Source organism: Fukomys damarensis, unplaced genomic scaffold, assembly GCF_012274545.1.
Source record: "Fukomys damarensis isolate Sample0158 unplaced genomic scaffold, DMR_v1.0_HiC HiC_scaffold_30, whole genome shotgun sequence".
In the NCBI taxonomy this organism is placed as follows: Eukaryota; Metazoa; Chordata; class Mammalia; order Rodentia; family Bathyergidae; genus Fukomys; species Fukomys damarensis.
This window is the reverse complement of record NW_022900942.1, coordinates 62,808,155-62,829,990: the sequence shown is the minus strand read 5'-3', so window position 1 is coordinate 62,829,990 and position 21,836 is coordinate 62,808,155. Positions and strand designations below refer to the sequence as shown.

The following is a 21,836-nucleotide window of genomic DNA, read 5'->3' as shown; positions in this document are numbered from 1 at the left end:
GTAAATGGGGAGGGGAGGAGGGGGTGAAGGGAGGGCAGGGACAAGGGGAAAAATGAGAATCAAGACCTATTATGTAAAGGTACAGAATCCCAATGATGAATGTAATTGTATTGTATACCTAGATTGTACCAATAACCTCAATAAAAAGAAAAAAAAAGTGGAAAAAAAAAAGACAACAGGCAGATACAGCTAGGCAAAAATACAGAAAAGCTTATGAACTGTTTTTACGACCTAAAGCTTGCTTGTTATCCAGTTAAATACTGCCGGTAGTCCTAATATCTCCTATATTAAATGTGTCCTGTTTACCTAATGAATTTCACCACGTTCAGCTCCAGTCATAGGCTAACTCAGAAAGGGAGGAAGGAGCCGGAAGTGTTCTTTTAACATTAGATATTTATCTTGTGAATAGAGCCAGGCTGTGCCATTTGGAAATTTTGTTTAAGCGCCCAAGCCCGGATTTCCTAGAAGGGGCGCTTTGCTAATTGGCGTTAAGCGCCTCCTGCACCGCGCGCCCTGCCCATTTCTCAGTGTCGGTCGCCCCCTGCAGGCTCTCTGGGGAACTGCCGTCTCCTTGGAAACCGCCTCCCTCTCTCTCCATCCCTGGACCCACCCTGATCCCCCTCCAGTCCTCCACTGGCACAGGAAGGAAGGGAAGGAGCATACGCGCCTTTTTCATCAGAGGACAGACGAAGGCCAACTCATAACGACCCGGAGAAGAGGGAGGGAAAGAGGCGACTCAGTCTTGCCTGTGAATGGAGACTGTTGACTTATTACGTCTACATGGGGGCTCCACCGTGTTTAAGTTGCACACACATTACCGACCGGAACCCCAGGGTTTTTCACAAAAGGCTATGCATGATCCATTCTACTGCTGCCATAATACAGTACGTTCTGACCAGAAAGCTTTTATCCCTTTTTATGTGTGAGTAAATGATTGTTCAGTCCCTCTCCGAAGAAAAGTCAAAGTGTCCTCCAGAGGTGAATATTATCTGTCCACTTCTTCACCGAAGGCGTAAGAAAGGGCTATAATTTGCAGGCACAAAAGTAACACAGTGGGCAGAATCCATCTTTTCAGCACCTAAGTACGTAGCTGGGAAGACTGGACGGCCAGAAGCATGATTATTACTATCTTCACACTTCGGTGATTTAGTGAAAGCCCATGTGGTCACATTCAAATACTGTTTGGTTCTGCTGATAATAGGTTAGTTGGACATGTTTCCATTTTGCTCCAAATACTTTAAAATGTTTCTGCCTCGTATTATGGACCATTATACTTCCATTCAGAATCTGTGAAATTAATGTCCTCACATTTTCCACACACAAAAAAAGCCTTTTTCATTCATATGAATAAGTATTGGTTTCTCCAAGTCTGCGTTTCAGAATTCTTTCATTTCCACAGCTAAAGATGTTATGAAATTTAGTGAATGCGTGTGCATTCATCAAATTTCAAAAGTGTAATTTGCATGCCTTTTCCTATGAAATCTCTGCTCTTTCTGTGCCATAATTAAGACAGTAGGTGGCTATAACAAGCTGTAGTGATGAGTGGTAAAAGTTTGGGAAATATTCAAGACCAGCCAGGTTGATAAGATTACCAGCTTCTCCCAAGACTTGGAGAAGGAAAGAGGAAAGTCCCAGCCCCTCCCTTGTCCTGGTGTTCTTTTCCTTGCATCCCCAACAGCACGGACCAGAAAATGGGCTTTTCACCACTATGCGGTGAAGTGCGGCCAGGTCCCGAGTCCGCCTACAGGAGAGCATTCCCAAAGCATTGTCTCTCCCTGCCATGCACAAAGGCCTTGGCTCGTGAGGTCAGAAGTTTGCAAATTTGGAGATTAACATAGTTCTACTTGTGCCTAGGCATAAACTCAGTGCCAGTGCCTGCTGTCGTGGAGGCATGGACCACACTGCTGGTTTCTTTCCACCTTCCAACCCCTTTGTTGTCTTTGCAGGAGAAATGACTGTTCTGTATGTACTTTGCATTCTGAAGTAACTGTAGAGCACAGAGAGATCCCAGGCACCCTTTACCCTGCTTCCTCCTTCCCACGGTATCATCCTGCAAAATGTAAAGTAGATTCACAATCATCCTACTGACACGCATAGTCAACACCTGGATTTCCATCGACAGGGATTGTCTTTGCTGCCCTTTGCATAGTCACCTTCTCCCCTCCCACTCTGGCAGCCAGATCTTTACTTCCATAAATCTGTCACTTCCTGTAAATGGAACCGTGTGGCATGTGGCCTTTGGGAACCGGGGTCTTTTCACTCAGCGTAGTCCTCCAGAGAAGCCCTATGGATTCACTTAACGTTCACTCACTAAGCAAAAAGCATCTCTGGGTCATTTCCGGTTTGAGGCTAAGACAAAGTTGTTAAACTCTGTTAAACAAGTTTTCGGTGAGTGCGGGCCCTTACGCTTGTGAGGCAGGTGGTGGAACCACTGAGCTACAGCCCTGGCCGCCTCCAATCATGTATGAATGATCCCATTTCCTGAAATCTTTGCTGTCATGTGTTGTCACTGGTTTTTTGTTTGTTTGTTTTAGCCATTCTTTTTCTTCTTCTTTTTATTACTACACATTTGTGAGATGTAACAAACACACTACATTCTGATAAGTGTGCCATTGTTGCAAGTTTTTTTTTCAGTTTCTATTCACAAACAGAAAGCGCCAGTCCATCTTTTTAATTTTTTGAAAAATTCCTGACATTACAGAACAACACTGAAATGTACTAATATTCCACTCTTATATTTTCATGACAAACAGAGAAATTAACAAGCCCCCCCCAAAAAAACAAACAAAAACAAGGAGAAGCTTATAAAACTAAATATGGATCTCATCATTAACAGCTGAACAGAGAAAGGAATTAAAATGCTTTAATTAAGAAAATCACTAGTGGATAATAAAGTGTGTAGAAGCTAAAAATTTACAAACTGTTTAAAGCCTGGAATCGCTGACTGCACAGTAACTACACAGCTGGATCATGGCTGGTGGAGAAGAGCATAGATGGCTATGGATGGATCTGCATCGTTCTAGCCGCTCCCCACACCACCCAGCTCCAAGGAAAGCCTGACATTGATTAGCTATTGAGCCAGGCTGACGCTGGCAGCAGATCCAGTGACGGCAACCTGCCCATCAGTAGATCCTCCCACTGGGTTCACAATTTGATCTGCACCCAGACATCTGATGGATCTCGTTGATTTTGGGCGCCTTAACGGCCCATGATGCAGCAATGAAATCATTTGGAATGGAGAGTTCATGAGAAGCAGTGTGAGAAGATGCATCCAAATCTGCACTGAGTCCGGTGCTGCCATGCGTCACGGGAAAGTGAGACCTGCATTACCAACTGGTGCAGCTTGGTCAACTGACCACCTGCAAAGATGACTGGATAACTTGATGGCTTGGGCCGGTGCGGGATGGCCACGCCCTTCGCGGGGACTGGGCGAGTCTCCAACGTGACCACATAGATCTGTCTGATGCACTCAGTGATGGATTGCGTGATGCCAGCATAGCCATAGCCCGCTCGGTTGAGTTGGGGAGCATATTCCCCCCCACTTGAACCTGAGCCCCTGTGCTCGCTCGTATTTCCTCGATCTCACAACCACCTTTTCCAATGAGAGAGCCGCACCGACCAGCCGGGACCACCAGCCTCAGAGTGACCCTGGCCTACTGGCAGCTGTGCTATATTGGTCATCGAACTGCCAATGTCCTCTTCTGGTTTGTCAATGATCATAATGAAGGCTTTGAAGATGGCATTCGCGGGTCCTGCCAAAGTGATAATTCGCTCAGGACGATTCCCTTCTGAGATGTTGATACGTACACCACGCTCCTCGCTCACCTTCTTAAGTGACTCTCCTTTCTTTCCGATGATACTGCCAACTTCCTTTCCATGCAAAAGTAGCCGGCTGGTGAGAGAGATATTTAATCCACCTTCAATATTACAGGTGTCCGTGTCGAGCATTATGAGGAGCTGAACTCTGAGGGGTCAAGTCTTTGGTCACTGGTGGGGGTCAAAGCCAAAAACTGCAGGCACCAGACGACTGAGGGGAAAAGGGAAGTGGGTGTGAGGGGGAAGGGCGGGAGGCTGGGGGCGGAGCAATAGGGGTGGGGGGGCACACCGGGGGGTGGAGAAGGAGGAAGGGGAGGAGGAGGAAGGGGGAAAGAGACTAAGGGCTGGGTGGAAGGTGGTGGAGGGCAGGCGGGCGGGAGAGAACTCAGGCTGCGGCTGCTCCCGCTGCTGGCTCTGCTGATCTGGGTGCAAGTTTTTATTTTTTTATGTCCCCGATGGCATCTGCTTACCCACTCCTTTGTGAAATGCCCCTTCGTGACGTACCATTTTCTAATTGAAATGTTTGGTTTTTACTGTTGGGTTTTCATAGTACTTTATGTATACTAGATACTAGTCCTTCCTCAAATAAATGATTTTCAAGACTGTTTCACACTCTCTAACTTATGCTTCATCTTAACAGTCTTTCACAAAGCTAAAAGTTTCAATTATTAAGTCTGATTTACCATTTTTCTTTTAAAAAGTCATTTTTAGTGTCAAGTCTAAGAACGTTTTGTACAGCTTACCATCCCAAATATTTTCTGCAATATTTCTCTACATTTTACGTGTAAGTCCTGCATGAATTTTTTAGTTCGTTATTATATAAGGAATAAAACGTAGGCCAAAGTTCTTTTTTCCCTTTCCCATGTATGTATAAACACTCCATCACTGCTTGTTAAAAAGGCCGCCATTAGGGCCAAGCACTTCACTCAGTGGTACTGCACCTGCCTTGCAGTGCAAGGTCCTGTGTTCAATCCCTGATATGAGAAAAAAAGAATCCTGACTAAAAAGGCCACTGTTCCTCCATCAGATTGCCTTTGGGTTTTGTCACTAATCAGGTGGGGATATTTGTGGGGGTGCATGCCTAGATTCCCCTCTCCACTGCAATGATCTGTGTATCTTGATTACTAACTCTGTGTTGTCAGTCCTGAAATCTGCATGTTTTTGTGTACTGTCTTTTTCTGCTTTTGGTACCAGGGTAATACTAGCTTCACAAAATTAATTAGGAAGTGTTTATTCTTCTTCTGTTTTCTGGAAAAGATTGTGTACAATTGGTTTTCATTCTGTTTTGAAAGTTCAGTAGGGTTTCTAGTGAAACTATCTGGGCCTTGAGATTTCTTTATTGGGACGTTTTAAACTGCAGATCTATAAATTTTTAAATTGGATGATTCATGGTAATTGATGTTTTTCAAAGAGTTGATCTATTTCTCCTAGGTTGTCAAAGGTGTATAGACTTGCTTATAGCATTCCCTTACTATTTTTTGTCATCTGCAGAATCTATAGCAACATTTCCTGTTTCATTCTTGATGAATCTTTGTGTTCTCTCTTTTATTCTTTAAGTTTGTAAAAGATTTGTCAATTCTATAGATCTTCTTCAAAAAGAACAGAATTTTGTTTCATTTTTCTATTGTTTTTCTTTTAATTTCATTGATTTCTGATCTTTATTATCTCTTTTGTTCTGTCTGTTTGGAGTCTATGCTGGTCTTTTTCTTGGTTTCTAAGGAAGATTTAGAGGAGGTGAATCACATGTTTGTGTAATTTTTTTTTTTTTTTTTTTTTTTTTTTTTTGGTAGCAGGGATTGAACTCGGGACCTTGTGCAGAGGAAGATGGCAGAACCACTGAGCTACATCCCCAGCCCAGTGAGACTTCTTTTAAACATATACATTTAGTGCTTCAAAGTTTCTTATCAATACTACTTTGGCTGTGAACTGCACATTTTATGTTATATTTTCCTTCCATTCCATGTGTTTGTTTATTTCCCTTGAACCTACCTCTCTAACTCATGATTCATTTAATTTTGCATTGTTTGACTTCCTTGTGGTTAGAAATTTCAGCTTTCTGTTACATATTTCTCATATGATTCTATTGTGGTTGAAGAGCACATTATGTATGGTTTTAATTCTTTTAAATTTGTTGAGGAATTTTTGATAGCCTCAAATATGGCCCATCCTGAGAAGTGTTTCAGGGTAACTTGGAGAAAACATAATGTCTGCTATTCTTGGGTGGTGTGCTCTTCAATACTTACTTCATTCCATTGATGATTGGTGAAGTGGTTGAATTGTTCTATATCCTTTCTGTCTAGTTGTTCTATCGATTGCTGAGAAATGGATTTTAAAGATTCCAAAAACAATTTTGGATTTTCCTGTTTCTCCTTTCAGATCTATTAGTTTTTCAACAAGTGTCTTGCAGCATAAACATGCTATTGTTTGCTCCATAAACATTTGAATTGCTGTGTCTCCTTGATAGATTGACCCATGATGTATCATGTTATAGTATATTTCCCTGTGTCTGGTTTTTTTTTTTTTTTTTTTTTTTTTTTTTTCCTGGTACAGGGAACGAACTCAGGACCTTTTGCTTGCAAGGCAGGTGGTAGAAACACTGAGCTAAATCCCCAGCCCTGTCTTGTCATTTTTATTATTGAAAGTCTGAAGTTTATTTGATCTGATAGTAATAGAGCCACTCCAGTTTTCCTTTAATTTGGGGGATTTACAACTTCCATGCTTATACTTTCAAGTTGCCTATGTACTACATTTGAAGTGGGTTTTTTTTGTACCCATGATCGAACTCAGGTGCTTGCGCTTATGAGGTAGGCAGTGGAATCACTGAGCTAAAGTGAGTTTCTTATACACAACATGTTTTCAATTTATTCTGCAAATCATTGTCTTTTAATTAATATGCATTTAGGCCATTTACAGTTAATGTAACTATTGACATATTAGGGAGTGAGTCTGTTTTTTACTTTGTGTTCTCTCACTCTCATTTCCTACTTTCTTTCTTTTTTTTACTGTCCTATGGGATAATGTTTTGAGAGTTCTATTCTTACCTACTTATAGTGTTTTTCAATGTGGCTCTTTGTACAGTATTATAATTTATCACAGTCTAATGATACCTTCCTTTTACCAATTTAAGTATAGAAACCTTAACTTCCTTACATCTCTTTAACCTCTTCCATTCATAATTACCTTAAATATTTTCTTTATATACACTCCGCTCAATTATATTAGATGTTATTATAATTTTGCTCCAACCATCAAACATAATTTAGAAAGAAGGAAGCCTATTATATTGACTTACATTTTTTGCTTACCATTTCCTTCTTCCTTGCTGATATTTCAGGATCCTTCTTTTATCGTTATCGATTTAGAAAGCATCTGTTAGCCATTCTTTCATGATAGATTTGCTACTGACAAATTTTCTTCACGTCCCTTATCCTGAGAATGTCTTTATTTCCTCTTCGTCCTGCAGGGTAATTTTGCTGGATATAAAAGTATAAGTTGAAAGTTCTTTTATTTCAGAACTTGAAAAATGCTATACTCCTTCTTTCTCTCCTGCATGACTTCTGAAAAGAATTCTTTTTCCCCTATAGATAAGTGTCTTTTTAAAATGTGACTGTTTTAAAAATGTATTCTGTCTTTCATTTTCAGAAGTTTAATTACAATCATGCCTGCGTGAATTCTGCTAACTTTATCCTGTTTGGCTGCCCCTCAGCTTCTTGATTCTGTGGTTGTATACCCCTTGACAAGTTTGGGAGTTTCAGACGTTATATCTTTAAATACTTTTTAAGCTCCAGACTCTCTGCTCTCTCCTCCCAGAATTCTAATGCCCCAGGTGTCAGATCTCTCAGTACAGCTCCACAGGTCCCTGGGTGCCTGCTCTTTCTGTTTGCTCTGTTTTTCTTTGTTTTCTCTCAGCTGTTCAGACTCGATGATGTCTATTGGTCTGTGTTCCAGCTCACTGGTTCTTTTCTTTTCCTTCCTTCTGTTGTTGAACCCATGCAGCTACATAGTTCAGATATTGCGCTTTCCAATTCTATGATTTCTATTTGGCTTTTTCGTCTTCTTTCTTTGCCAAGACTTCCTAGTACCTTCACAGAGACTGTTAATTTTTCCATTCATTTCATAATTGCTCTTTGATGTGTTGCCGTCATGGCTATCTTAAGGCATTTTTGAGTAATTCTAACATTTCTGTTATCATAATGTGAAGATCTGTTGATGGGGTTTCCTGAGATCAGTTTTAGATCTTTCTGAACCTTGATATAACAACTGAAGCCTGGACATTTTGGGTCGTTGTGTGTGTTATCGGAAACTCGGTTTTAGCTGGATTTTTTAAAATCGCTAGCCCAAGAGGGAACAGGAGAGGCCACTTCATCCCTGGCAGGCTTTCCACCCAGGCTCTGTGGACACCAAGTGGGCCCGGGCTGGGGGTCCCCATTACTGCTTGGTGGGGCTGCAGCTCCAGCTCGCCAAGTGGGTTCCAGGGAGGCCTCACTGAAGGCGGCCCGGTTGCCAAGAACAGCGCTGACGTCCGGATCCTCCACTAGTCGCCCTCTGAAGCCAGGCAGAGCTGCGTGGGGCGGGAGCGTGGCCTTCTCGTGGGGATGAAGCCCCAGCTGCCTGCTCCGACCCCCTGGGAACGTGGGGGCTGCGTCCCCGCCTGAGGGAGTCGCCCGCAGCCCCTGCTGTCTGGGCGGAGGCCGCCAGTTTTTCCGTGATGTTCGCATGGAAAGGAGTAATTTTGCTGCTTTCCCGGCGCTCTCTGCCTGGCCACAGCATCCGCTGCCGGCTCGTTTGGGCTCTGTGGGCTGCACCGCCAAGCGGACACATCTTCTTCAGGCCCCAGAGCAGCACCCAGGAGAGGGAAAGGGCCGCAAACCACGACCGCACGGTTCTGCGGGTCCGGAGGGCCCTACCTGGCCGGATTCGCCCCGTGTCAGTCTTGGGCCTGTCGTGTACCTCGCATCCTGATTTGTATTGGTTCTTAACAGGGAGCATGGGGATTGCTCTCCTAGAATTATTTTTAACAGTAAAAACTTGGATTTAAAAAGTCTGATATAGTTATGTTCCTAATTCCTACTTTAAAATTTAAATAAAGGTAACGGTCACGTTAGAATTGAATGAAGTAAGCGTAAAGCACAATATTTGATATGTATCTTCTGTTATGCTTTTTTTTATTGCGGTAATTTTTTTTAATGCTGGGGAAGACGATATCTCTCACACGCGCAACCAACGTCTTTTGACTGAATCAAAAGACTGTAAACTATTCAACCAAAAACTGTCTTAAAGTAAAAACAACAAAATGACTAGTATAATTCTACAAAGTGGGAGAATCAGCAATAACTTTATCTTTTGTATGTTTTAAATTTTACACGTATCACCGCGTGTGTGAGCGTGTGGTGTGTGTGAGTCTGGAGCCACATGCATGCTGGGCACCACCTCTACCCCTGTGCCACACTCCAGGATCCTCTTTTGCTCCTGTAATAAAGACATTTTTAATTTTTAAAAGTATGCTTGATGCATGTATTATCTTTGCACGTGGATAGTTAAATTGCATTACAATTAGAGATCATAATACTGTCAGCATCTCTTTGTTACAGTTTTGTTAAGGGGAAGTTCACACACAATGAACTGCTTGTAAAGTACACGGTGTAATGAGCTCTGATGCTTTTCTTCATTTTAAATATTTAGCAATAGATTCAGCTCGATGCATAAGCTTATTTATATATTACAGAATTCATAAACCTAAATATCCAATTGCGTGCTTCACTTAGCAAAAGAAAGGCCTTTGTAACAGGGAATGAAAATTCTAAACATGGCTTGGTCTTCAGAACGATTCACACTAACATCGATAAAGCATTTTCTCTCACCTGGGCTCCAGGTCATTTCTGATGCACAAATTCTGGTGAACAGAATGTAAAGAAAATCTCATGAGCTTAAGACAAAGTTGTCATTCAAAATAATCAGGCTAACCTAGGGATTAATTTACATGCAAAAGTACGTAAAAGGATTATAAGGAGTGTGTAAAAGGATGTGAATTCTCATTTTTCTGGAGGAAACTGCAGAATTTAAGGGAAGTTTCTGTGTTTTGAATTTAAAAAAGCCTTCGCAGTCAAGATGCCAACTAGATATGTGTGCATAAAACATGAGCCCATTGTGCCATCCATGTTTTAGTTTTTGACTTAGGTTTTTTTAAGGCATCTACGCGGCTGCTGTGAATGGCACTGTACTGACAAGGAGGCCTTCTGCGTTGGAATTACACACAGCTTTACATGAAAACACATGCAGGCGTGGAGATTCCGAGCTTCTGGGAGCTTGGAGGCAATGCCCACCCACCACGTGACAGACACAGCCACACACACACACACACGGGGCTGTGCCCACCCAGCCACCCTCCTGGCACCCGCCAGCATGGCTTCTCTCATCTGCTCTCTGCTGCCAGGGACTTGATCCTCATCTCCCGCCCAGAGGCAAAGCTGACCCTGTTGACTTCATTTGCATAAAGCCCAGCCTAGCCCAGGCCAGATAACTGCAACAAATTAAGAGATTCTATCGAGCCCTGAAGATTTCATCTCCAATGTCGGGCATGGTGGCGCATGCCTGTAATCCCAGCACTCGGGAGGCTGAGGCAGGAGGATCGCTGTGAGTTCAAGACCAACCTGGGCTGCATAGTGAGTTCCAGGTCAGTCTCAACTACATAGTGAGACCCTGTCTCAAAAAACAAACAAACAAAAGCAAGATTTCATCTCCACCTGAAGTAAATTGAATATGATTATGGATATCATTATTGGAAGTATTTTAGGAAGCTAGTAAAAAAGCAAGTGTTTCAACTTCTCAAAGAAAAGATTATAAAACCTGCAAATAGTCAGCATCATGTGAGTCTCAGAAGATGCAAAAATGGATTTTTAAACAGATGGTGGTGACGGTGTAGAGAATAGAGTCATTGCAGTTTCACGAAGAGAGCACATGAATTGTGCCCCTTTCCTCCTTTAGCACGGCTGGGACAGACGTGTCAGAAGACTTGCACTTGGGTGAGAACAGCATTTGAAAGCATGGATCACAAAAGGCTTGCAGGAAAAATCTGCAACAAAACAGGGCTGAGTAATAGAAGCACATGTTGTTAAGCCGTTCCCCGATAGTCTGCGTTATTAATGGGCTGAACCAATCTGAAGATCAATTCTGGTGAATCATTTACCAGTGATCGGGCAAGAAAATCAACGGCCTGCTTATGAAAAGGAAGACTCCCTAGCTTTTGGTTCTGAGTGTACAGGTCTGTCAGCCTCGTGTTTTTAACCTGTGATACAGGAATACTAACCACCTGCCTAGTTCTTCTACCAGTCCATCGTTTTGGTGTGATTACTAAGATGCTGTAGGTAACGTGCTTAATGTCACAGGATCTCACAGCACTCACTAAATGGGGGATTTGATATTTTGACCTTCATCCCCACATTTGCTAGTGACAGGAACAGGTGACAACCTACACGCGGTGACAGAATTAGCCTTTGATTTCCACTCAACTGGGACAAAAGGTGCAAAATTCCAGTGATTTAAATGACCTGACTTGAAGAAGATCTAACCATTGTCCCAGGGGTTGCCAGGAGCTGATGGGGTGACAGGGAACATGCTGCCCACTGCTCTCTCTGGCTGTGTCCTTGTAGGCCGTTCCCGACTCTGCAGTCGTCACCTACGTTAGAGAGGCCAAGCAAGTGTGCTCCGATGCCCTATGTAAAAGATAAGTTAGCAAACAGCCCCAACTTTAGGGAAGAGTCACTTAGGCTACAAGGAGCCTGGAAACGTTGGAGTAAGGGTGACAGAGGGGGCTTATCATATGGCAGGGACATGGTAGCAAGTCCTAAGGACCAAGGACCATTGCCTGTGAGAGATGTCAATCTTGAGACCTTTGTCACGCTGGGGGTGAGTTTAAATACGGAGCACTTGATAGCGGAGATTAGAAGGGAGGTAGCATTGAAAGGATGACTTAAGAATCTGTCTTCAACTGGGCATGGTGGCTCATGCCTGTAAGCACAGCACTCCGAGAGGCTGAAGCAGGAGGATCGCTGTGAGTTCAAGACCAGCCTGGGCTACATAGTGAGTCCAGGTCAGTCTTAACTACATAGTGAGACCCTGTCTCAAAATAAAAATATAAAAAAGAATCTGTCTTCAGTGACTTTCTGTCTGCCCGCAGTGAGGTCAGAATATAAAGCAATTTGCAAAAAAATCTATTAACAAACTTGACATAGACTTTAACTGCTCTGACTTATTGATGTCAGCTTCCATCTGTGTATTGCATATCTGCTCTGCTCTGACAGTTTTAAAACTAAAAGAAACACTCGGTACTCAGCTCAGAATGGCATTGAGGTCACTTTTCCTACCCCCTCCTAAGAATCGTCACTGTGGCTTTACTGCCTACTCATCCAACTCATCACCACAGCTTTCTCGGTAATAGTTATTTTCATAAACTGACACCATCAGCAGCAGTCTCCTGGGGATCTCTAACCACGGAGGAGATTATTAACACCTTAATCGTGACAATGCAACTTACTTTCAATCATATGGCGCAGAGTTTTAATCACATTACTATTTCACAGTGAAATGATTATATGCAGGCCACTGTATCCATAGGGCCTGTACCCACCAAGTCAACCAACCGTGGATTCAACCAACGCAGGTCAAAAATATTCAGAAACAACTTTTGTCTGTCCTGAACGTGTATGGAATTGTTTTCTTGTCATTAGTCCTAAGCAGCACAGCATGACAACTACTTACTCAGCGTTTACATTGTATTAAGTATTATAAGTAATCCAGAAAGGATTTAAAGAGCTCAGGAGGGTGTGCATAGGTTCTAGGCAAAGGCATTAGTGAAGAGCCTTGAACACCCATGGATTCTGACACAGGTGGGGATCCCAGAACCAACCCCCTATGGACACCAAGGGCTGATGGCAATTCCCACTGACTCATAGGAGTAGCTTTCTGTCTTTAGCCACAGAGTAATAGTTTCTAAAATTCCACAGCATTATTTAGCATCCATAAAACTTGCAATAAACAATCAATAGAATGCATCCAAGACATGGTGAGGGTGTGCCTTTACGCCATTGGTCCCCAAGTTGGTTGGCAGCAAAAATCTTCAGAAATGAAGTAGAAAGGAATAAGGACAGATTCCTTCTTCTCGGGGTATACTTAAAAGCAGTGATGACCAAACTTGGTGGCAGTCCCCTGAAAGCCAAGCACTCAGGGAGGCTGAGGCAGGAGGATCACAAGTTTAAGCCCAGCCTGGACAGCTTAGGAAGACCCTGTCTCAAACAGATATCAGTATACTCGTGTTTCTGCAGGGCTATCCACAATGCACAAGAGGCAGGGAGCACCTCGAGTCTCCGTGGTGAATGGCTAAGCCAGTGTAAAGCACACGACCAATAGGCTGTTACTCCACCGGGAAGGAAGGGAGTGCTGCCGTGGGCTGCAGTGTGGATGGTTTGGAAGATACGTTCTAAGGTCAATAAGCCTGGTGCCACTGACATGTGATAGCTGGGGGTGGGGTCAGAGTCACAGGGCCAGAAAGTAGAATGGTCAGTTAAGTGTAACAGTTAATCAGACGGGAAAAGCGTGTTCCAGGAGACAGGGAGAGCTTAGAGCGGCGAGGATGGCAACGTTTCTTTTACTACAGTAGGATTTTTAATTTAAATATGCTCCGTATTTTTATCACATGTCCTGTATATTTTCCATAGGAACAGAGAGGCAGGTGTTTATTATGCAGCAAATTCTCACAACTCTAGAAGCCAAGTGCTGCTCTGTTTTAAAGAAGGAAAAGAGTACGGGGCCGGCCCAGCACCAGGAACTCCACCGAGCCTGGGATCGCTGGACTGGGCTCTATCAGGCTGCATTCAGAGCTGAATTCAGCGGCCCGCCCCATCTCTCTCTGGATCATTTTAACTAATGCGGTGCTCGGTTTGGCCCTAAGTGAACTAAAGCAGCAGTGACTTTCAGGCAGTACGTGGGTATTGTTACAAAACTGGAAATCTCGGTGCAGAACAGAGGCAGGGAAGGCGCCCACACTGCTGCAGCCGAGATTCGTCTGGCAGTGACTTCGGGAATTTCCCCGGTGAGTACGTGCCACGACCTTGCAGACCGCCCTGGATGGTAAAAGCTGGTTGCAGCCCCGAAAGTCCTGCGTGGGGTTCTTTGGAAATAATTCCTCACATCCCCACACTACCGTGTCCGCAGCCACCAGCAATAAAACTCCACTGGGCACACTGAGGTATCAAGAAAGGACGTTTCCTTGCTGATTTCAAAGAGAAACAAATCCCCTAGGCCTGATTCCGTTCTGTGTATCACGTACAAAGTGTTACCAGGAGAGAGCTCAGCCCCGTACAGCCGGTGTCTGCCTGCTGCCTGTGCCCTCCGCCTCCCAGGTTTTGCTCCCATGGTTCCCTGGCTCTGAAACCCCTTCCACCTGATTCAAAGCCACCGTCTCTATGAAGCTCCTTGATGCCTGCCTTGCAAATGAGCCTCCTCTTTTTCTGGCCTCTCTTTGCAGCTCTCCTGAACATTTCTTACAGCTTGACAAAGGTGCGTGCCTGTCTCACCCTGAGGACCGGGAGGTGCTCAGAGGCGGGGATCTCGGCTTCTCCATAACCATAACGTTTAGCATAAGCAGGATGAAGAGCTGGCATTTTTATTGCTTTATGCAATGTAGCATAAAACACTGAGGAGGTTTCCAAGTTTTGGCTATTACAAACTGGGCTGCTATAAACATAGGTGTGCATATATCACTGTGATATGATTCTTTTAATTCTTTTGGAAAGATACCCAGCAGAGGGATGGCTGGGTAAAATAGAACCTCTAGTCCCAGCTCTTTGATGTCTCTCCATATTGACTTTCATAGTGGTTGCACCAGTCTGCACTCCCACCAACAATGGAGAAGGGTTCCTTTCTCCCCACAACCCCAATAGTACATAAGATCCTAATGATATAATTGGCAATGTGAAATAGGAAGAAAGGGGCTAAAGGTGTAGCGAAAGTGGGAAGGGTAGGGGAAAGGTAATAAGGGAAAAGAAAAAAATATGAGAAAATGAAAAATTGGAAATGAAGTGTTTGTACAGGGGGGAGGGGGTGAAGAAAGGGCAGGGACAAGGGGAAAAATGAGAACCAACACCTGTCGTATAAAGGTACAAGATCCCAGTGATGAATGTAACTGTACTGTATACCTAGATTGTACCAATAAACTCAATGAAGGAAAAACAAAAAAACACTGAGGAGGGAACACTCAAATCCCAAGTGTCAGGAGGGCCAAAATATCATGGCTCAAGCTTTCTGACAACCTGGAGGAACTGGATTTCCTGGGAGTTTCGACATAGATGGCAGAGTACTGTGGAGAGGGCTGAAGCCTCCTCAGGGTGGCTAAGGCCACTTCACATCTACAACGGATGATCCCAGCCCCTGGCTCTTGGCTCTGCTTACAGTAAGCCTGCAGCTCTCCAAGAGGGACCCCAGTTGAACAGTCAGAAACCCCCAGCCAGATCGGTTTTTGGGCAGAGCAAAGTTGATGAGGCAATGAAAAGTTGTGGCCTGAAATGATTCTCCAGGGTTATTCCCTCAGCTGCACGTCCTCAGAACCCTGGAGCCCCGAGGAGGCAGTGAGGTCGACAGCCCATGACAGTTGCAACGTCTCCCAGGAGGGATGCTGCACTTTATTCTCCACCTCAAACAGCTGCGGAGGAGGAATGGCCAGGAAGGTAGCTGGGGAGTCTATGGGAACTTGTTCCTTCCCTTTGGACCTGGTAGAAGCTGCCTGTGTGTGTAAGCAGGTGTCCTTCTGATGGCACAAAGCTGTGAATGAAATCGACTCCTTTATTCAGTTCCATCTCTCTGCAACAGAAGGAAAATTGTTAAGGGGATGATGTATTGTTGTTTTTTTTAAAAAAAGTAGTTTGAAGAAGGCTCTATGTGGCTGGTAATTCAAGTGTCTGGAACACAGGAAATAAAAAGTCATATGTCTGCAGTCCTGCTGTGTTCTGAACATATCTGTGGGCCAGTCATGGTCAAATCATTAAGAATCATTGTGCTGTGCTGAAACCACCATTGGTACAGCATCATACAAACCTAGTTCTCTCTCAGCAGATTAGAAAACTGAATCCTAAAGGTTTGAAGTCATTCTTTTCAGTCACTCAGGGAGTTAACAACAAAGTCAAGACTTAACACCCAGTGGCGGGGCTTCCTGGCTAGTTCTGAGTGCGTTAGGCTTCTTCTTGCTTTTTATTTCTTTTTTGTGCCTGATTGCACTGGCTAGAATCTCCAGTTGTGATGTCAGAATGAAATCACGAGCACAGTCACCTCACTTTTCTCCCAGTCTTGCGGGGCAGTCTTTAGTCATCCACCACTAAGTGCAATATTATACTGGCAGGTAGTTTATAGATGTGTTTTAACAAATTGAAAAGTTCCCTTCCATTCCGAGTTTATGCGCAGTCTTTATCACGAGAGACTCTTGGATCTTGTCAGATGTTTCCTGTACTTCACTGAGATTATCATGTTATGTGTTATTCCGTTCACATGGTCCATTGCATTAATTTATAATAATCAAACATTAAATCAATCTTGCATTCCTAAAATACACCTGACTTGGTTTACGTATAATCCTTTTTCTATGTTGTTGAATTCAGTTTGCTATTTTTCATTGAGGAATTCTGTGTCTCTGCTAACAAGGGTTATTAACTGGTCCTTAGTTTTCTTTACTCATGGTGCCTATGTGTGCACTGTTGAGGTGATACCAGCCCCATGGACTGGGTGTGGAAGTGTCTTTCCTTGTTTTCTGGGAGTGGCTGTGGTATTTTGATTTGATCTAATCCACCAGTGAAATCATCTGTACCTAAGATTTTCTTTTAGCAAAGATTTTTATGAAAATTCAATTTATTTCCCTGTTACTGATCTATTTGAATTTTCTATTTCCTCTTGAGTCAGTTTTGGTTATTTTGTTTTTCTAGAAATGTCCCATTTCACTTAAGTTACTGAATTTAGATTTGTCTTTAAATTTCTAACAAGCCAATCATCTTGTTTTCTCATTCATTTCTAAATGTGGTCACCTGCTTTTCTTTCTTCCCTCTCCCTCTTGTTTAATCTGGTTAAGGTGTTGATTTTTTTTTCAAAGAATCAACATTTATTCAAAAACAATATTTCTTTTTGTTTTCTATTTCATTCATTTCCGTGCCTAATCGCCATTGTATGCTTCCTCCTGCCTGCCTTGGATTTAAATGACTCTTCTTCCTCCAGCTAGCTAAGGTGGAAGTCTATATTATTGAGATTCTTTTTCTCTAATGTTGGCATAAAAGCTATCAGTTTCCCCGCTACCACTGATGTAACTGTGTCTCATCCATTTTGATGTGCTGGGTTTTCATCTTTATTCGGTTCAAGTACTTTATAATTTCCTTTTAATGTTTTCTTTAAAATAAATTATCTCTCAATGTGAAATAGGAAGAAAGGGGCTAAAGGTGTAGGGAAAGTGGGAAGGGTAGGGGAAAGGGAATAAGGGAAAAGAAAAAATATGAGAAAATGAAAAACTGGAAATGAAGTGTTTGTAAATGGGGAGAGGAGGAGGGGGTGAAGGGAGGGCAGGAGCAAGCGGGGAGAAATGAGAAGCAAGACCTGTCCTGTAAAGGTACAAGATCCCAATGATGAATGTAAATGTACTGTATACCTAAAATGGACCAATAAACTCAATGAGGAAATGAATAAATAATAATAAAATAAAATAAAATGAAATAAATTACCTCACTCTTCCTTTACCAAGGCATGTCTTGATTCCCCCTCCCTTTGGCAGAGTCTCGCTGTGCAGTTCATCCTGGCCTTGAACTCACTATTTAGTCCAGGCAATCCTCCTGCCTCAGCTTCCCCTTAGCATACCTGAGGCTCTGGTTCAAGTCCTAGCACAGAAAGCATTACAGGTGTGTGCCACCATGCCTGGCCCTCTCCTTCCTTTTTAAAGTTATGGTTTTTGTGCTTTTGTTTTGTTTGTTTGTTTTGTTTTCTTGGGGGGTGGGGTTGAGACAGGGTCTCACTATGTAGTTGAGACTGACCTGGAACTCACTATGTAGTTCAGGCTCGTCTGGAACTCACAGTGATCCTGCTGCCTCAGCCTCCCGAGTGCTGGGATTACAGGTGTGCGCCACCACGCCCAACTGTTATGTGTTTTTTTAATGCATTGTTTAATTTCCCAATAGTTGTAGGATTACCAGATTTCCTGCTGTTAAAATGAGCTTGATTTCCAATGTAGTTCTATTGCAATTAGAGCACATCGTTTGTATAATTTGAATCCTTTTAAATGTATTCAGACTCCTATGGCTAGGACATGCTCCACCTACCCTCAGAGAGGATGTATACACTGAATTCATCCAGTGGTGTGCTCTCTAGATACCTGCCAGTCAGGCCAGTTACTGATGTTGTACAAGTCTCCTGTATCTTTGCTGATTTTCCATCAAACTGTGTTGTTCATTGTTGAGAATCATGTACTGAAGTCCCCAATAACTACTGTTGAGTTACCCATTTCAACTTTCAATTCTGCAAATTTTGTTTCATTTATTTTGGGAGTCTAATGCTAGGTGTGTATCTGTTTATAGTTGTCACATTTTTCCTAATGGGTTGACATTGTCATTATAAAATGTCCCTAGGGCTAGAGCTGTAGCTCAGTGATAGAGCACAAGTTTAGCATACCTGAGGCTCTGGGTTCAAGTCTTGGCACAGAAAGCATGTTCCTTGGTGCGCTAATAATATTTTTTGTCCTAAAGTATAGTCTGTTATTAGTAGAGCCACTGCAGCTCGCCTCTGATTTTCGTTTGTATTCTGTGTCTTATAGTCATTTTATTTGCCATTTGTGTTTTTTAATGTGAAGTATAGACAGCATATAATTGAGTTCTGATTTTTTAATCCAGTCCGGCAATCTCTGTCTTTTAGTTGCATAATTTAATCCAGTAACATTTAGTATAATTATTTGCATGGTGGAATTAAGGTTTTCCATTTTGCTTAATTTTTGTTTGTTTTTTTTATTTTGGGTTGTTTTGCTGTTGTTGTTGTTGTTGTTGTTTTGAGTACCAGGGACTGAACTCGGGTCTTGCACTTGTGAGGCAGGCAGCAGAACCACTGAGCTAAATCCCCTGCCTTGCTTAATGTTTCCTATGTGTCTTTTGTTTTCATACCTTCTCTGTCTCTCCATTACCATTTGCTTTTGTGTTATACATACACAGTGTAACTTTTTTACAGTGTAACTTTTTCCTTGAGACCTGGTCTCGCTATGTTACTCAGGCTGGTTTTGAACTTGTGGTCCCATGCAATTCTCCTGTCTCAGCCCAGCAAGCTGCTGGAACTGTAGGCGTGGACCACCACACCGGGCTACTGTTTAAATTCTTTTCATAGTCATTATTCTGGAGATTACAATAGTGCCAGTTAATCTTAATTATGATCTTGACTATATTAAGTGGGGCCTGCAGAGGTGCCTGGATTATGGGGGCCCTTCACTCATCCGTAGATCAATCCACTGTTGTTGGCAGCTGAATGTGCTCTTGGGATATGGAGGCCACTTGGAAGAGGTGATCCCTGGGGCTGTGCCTTTGGAGGTGTATCTCTTATTAACGGATGCACCCTTCCCCCAGTGCTCTACTTCCCGGCCATCATAAAGCTAGCACTTTTGCACCACCAGGCCCCTCTGCCATGACATTCTTGCCTTGGAGTCCACTAACCATGAACTGAAACTTCTGAAATTGTGGACCAAAATTAACCTTTTCTCTTTTAAATTGTGGGTGTCAGATCGTTGGCCCCGCAGATGGGAAAGCTGATCAACATCCAATATGAATCGAGTTTAGGCTGATATTCAGTTATTTTCAGTAACGTACAGAAACTGTGCTCCAGCATAGCTCCCTTCCATCTGCTCTCCTTTGTGCTTCTGTGGTCTTGGAAACCACCTCTTTCTGTTCATACCGATCACCAGTTTTAACTTAGGGTTTATGCACTTATTTTAGTAAGTTGGGAGGGAAAGTTTCAAAACCAAGTGTGTGGTTCTCTGTCCCGATGCTCTTGGTTCCCTTGTATGCATCCAAGTCACTAGCTGGTGTCCTTTCTGTGGACCCTGAAGGACTCACTTTAGTTTTTCGTGCAGGGCAGTTCTGCTGGTGATGAATTCTCTCAGTGTTTATCCATCTGGAAAATGTCTTGATTTCTTCCTGTTTTTCAGAAATACCTTTTTCTAGATACAGACCTCTGGTCTGCCTGTCTTTTTTTTTTTTTTTTTTTTTTTAATTTTTTTTTTCAGAATCTTGAATATTTCACTTCTGTGTCTTCTGGTTTCCATGGTTTATGATAAAGCAGCTGTTAATCTTATCCAGGTCTCTTGTCTATAATGAATCATTTTTCTGTTTTTTATTTCCAGATTTTGTTTTTGACTTTTGAGTCTTTGACTAGGATATAGCTAGGTGTGGATCTCACTGAATTTATTACACTTAGATTATTCAGCATGATGGATATATAGATTAAGGTTTTCATCCAATTTGGGGCTTTTTAACCATTATTTCTTTGAAATATTCCTGCCCATTTCTCTTCGCCCTCTCCTTCTGGAACCCCCATTACAGGGACGTTGGTGGGTGTGACAGCACCCACAAGTCCTAGAGACTCATTTGTTCTTTTCATTCTCATTCTTTCTGTTCTTCAGTTTGCCTGGTCTCTCTGTGCCTGTCCAAATCTTTTGCCAGCTCGGATCTGCTCATGAGTCCTCCTGTGAATTTTTCATTTCAATTTTTTAGTTGTGACTAAGTAATGAGGATTTATTCAGTTACAATATTTATTATAATTAGTTCATTTCCTAAGTTTGTCTTATGATAGCTACCTATTTGATGGCATGCTGTGGTCATACATGGTTTTTATTGCTTTCTTCTAAATCTTTGTACATAGTTTCCTTCAGCTCTGTAGGCACATTTATAACACTTAAATTCTATTAAAGTCCAACATCTGGAACTCCTTCAACATTTTCTGTTAATTGGTTTTTTTAGCTGTGTGACCTATACTCTTATTTCATGGCGTGCTTTTATTGAAAATTGTGCATTTTAGGTGCTATATTAGCTACTCTTGAATCAGATACCCCTCCATTCCCTTTTTATGTTTTGAAAGTTTAGAATTAAAAAACATATACAGATTATCACACAAAGTAAATGTGTGACTTAATTATTTATTGTAAAGAACATTCTTGAAACTACCACGCAACTCAAGAAACGGAACCGCGCCAAGTCCTCCGGCTTTACCACAATTATCTTCTTCCCGTAAAGAGCAGCCGCTGTCCTGACATTTGTGATAATTACTCCCTTGCATTTATTTATTTTTGTTACCCAAATGTGTTTCTCCAGATTCCATCCTGCATCTTGCCTGTTTATCTTGGCATGAATTTTGAGTTTCTTCATCTGCACATTTCGCTGTGTGCATTTCTTTTCGTCACTGTGACTGTTTTGCTTGGTTGGGTTTTTTTCAAGACTTTCCTGGACTGATTCTTAGACCAGGTATTCCCTGTAATGTGCAGTCCCCAACGTCTCTGCTTCCTTTTTTTTATTATTATTATTCTTGCTTTTATTTTTAAGTCTTGATTCTTTAGATTTACCCTGGGGTCATCGTAGTTTAGAGTTCAACAGGTAAACTGGTATAACCAGGTATAAGGTATATTCATCAGAACATATCTTAAGCCAGTACATTCTGCCTTTTGCCAGGGACATCTGTATCCGTCGACACACACTGGAATTTCCCACAGCATACAGATCAGCCCCCACTTTTACTTCCGGCTCATCCAGGCTCCCAGGATCAGCCCCTCTCCTGCCCCGTGTTTCCCAGGCGTGCCCACCCCTCTGTGTGAACGTGAAGAAGCCCTTTAGATCCTCAGCATGATGAAGGACCTTGAACATTGTCCACTGCCATCAGAGTCCCCGGGTCTTTCTTTTAAATTTCGGGGCGGGATCTTGTATGCCCCAAATTGCAGACTTAAGTAGCTATGATGTTAAGAGTTCTAACTAAGG

The 21,836-nt window shown here is 42.6% G+C and overlaps 1 protein-coding gene and 1 pseudogene across 8 annotated transcripts in view; one reads left to right on the top strand and one right to left on the bottom strand.

The window, feature by feature from the left end:
* Positions 1-21,836, top strand: part of Dlgap1 (DLG associated protein 1) — a 261,824-nt gene that overhangs the window by 104,872 nt on the left and 135,116 nt on the right. The gene's annotated exons all lie outside the window — the stretch shown is intronic.
* On the bottom strand, positions 3,020-3,966 carry LOC104872423 (annotated as a pseudogene).